Below are 1,801 nucleotides of genomic sequence, written 5' to 3' on the forward strand. Positions count from 1 at the left end.
TATATATATATATATGAAATGGAGTTTCATATAACTTTTTCGTATAGATTTAACTCAAAAAGAAAAATATAGAGTTAGAATAAATAAATGTTCTTCTAAAGAATAAATTAAAAAATGTAAAGTTGATATAAGATTAATAGAGTGCAGGCGCAAAATGAGAAAAGACAGATGAATAAACAACTCATCATAAGGTCATTTAAGAAGCACTAATTTGTCTCAGCAAAATCTTGTATGTGTCGTGAATTCAAGATATGAATCGAAAGAAAGATGATCTTGAAATTTGAGATAAACAAATAAGAGCTCGCGGTCATATATGTGTAATTACCCCGAATGTCTTTTTTTTTTTATAATTTTGAACTATTCATTGACTTTAGTTAATAATTTGATGGGTAATTGTGGACAATGACTTAATTGATAGTTGATGGACTAAAGTATCATTTATTTAAGATCTTATACTATTTGTTCCATATAATTAAATTAAGTTAGTAAAATTTACCACTTAAATACCTAATTATTTTATTTAAAAACAAAAAAGAGATAAGAGAAAAAGGGAAAGAAATTAACCTGCATAGAGCAACGGCTGGCGGGGAGACTATCCACTTCACGATCAGGTAACAGAAATAAATTTCTTCTTTATGCAATTGAAATATGGATCAAATTCAAATGATAGTTATAGTTATTATAATAATGAGAGGAAAAGGTAAGGAGGTAACAATATTCAGAATTCAATTAACTATATATTAATATATATTATATTTTTATTTTGCAGTGACTCAGAATTGGAGCAAATTGATTTTCATGCATCTTTTTATCATTACGGCCAATTGATGGCTATGTAATCATGATAATAACTAAAGGCATTCATTTATATTTTGAATGCAGTGGTTGTCCGTGATAAAAGTTATTAGGGCTTAGTTTAATTTTCACGATTTTTAATATAGATAGAATTGTATAGTATCCTATATATATATTATTAATTGTGGGAATAGGAAGAAAGAAAGGAGTATGGATTTAAAGGGTTAAAGTTTGAAATTGTTAAGAAAAGTGGGGACAATTTTGGATGGATAGTATATTAAATTATTATTATTTGTATGATTGTATTATTTGGAAAAGTTATAACTTAATGTCATACTTGAAATTTAGAAAATATAAGATTTGACCTATTGACCGGAATCAAGATTTGGGAACTTTGTTACGCACTTAAGTGAGTTTAGGGTCTAAGATAGACATATAGGTATTGTTAGTTTCAAAAATCTTATCGTGGTTACTTATTTGAATAGATTGTTTTGAGTTGGAAGTTCAACAAAAAGGGAAGACTCAAGTTCCGAAGTGATTGTTCTACTATTTGAGGCAAGTGGATTTCTAAACTATTGTTAAGCGTACGAAATTCGTGTATTTCTTTGTGTGATGTTGAGAATGACTTGGAGACTTGTTGCTTATTTGTTGGTGTTGTATTCCTGGTTGTAAATCGTGCTTTGTTATCAAAATGGTTATCTCCTCATTTTTCATTTGAGCATGTAATTTGCATTGTACTTGAGACATGGTTGTGGTAAGAGGATGTACCATTTCGAGGGTCGTATCGCGCGCCGCGATGGATATTATATTTCGAGGGACGTATCATGCGCCGCGAAGGTTACTATTATCGAGGGTCGTGTCCTGCGCCGCGACAGATGCATGGACAGATATGTCCCCCATGGGTCCCAGATTGAGAGACAGCGGGTGTGTATCGTTAAGAAAGACATGCATCTCTATATTTGACATTGCATCTCATGGCATTGCACATTTTATTATTGATGAACTT

The sequence above is a fragment of the Solanum pennellii genome, chromosome 9, assembly GCF_001406875.1.
Source record: "Solanum pennellii chromosome 9, SPENNV200".
NCBI classification, from domain to species: Eukaryota; Viridiplantae; Streptophyta; class Magnoliopsida; order Solanales; family Solanaceae; genus Solanum; species Solanum pennellii.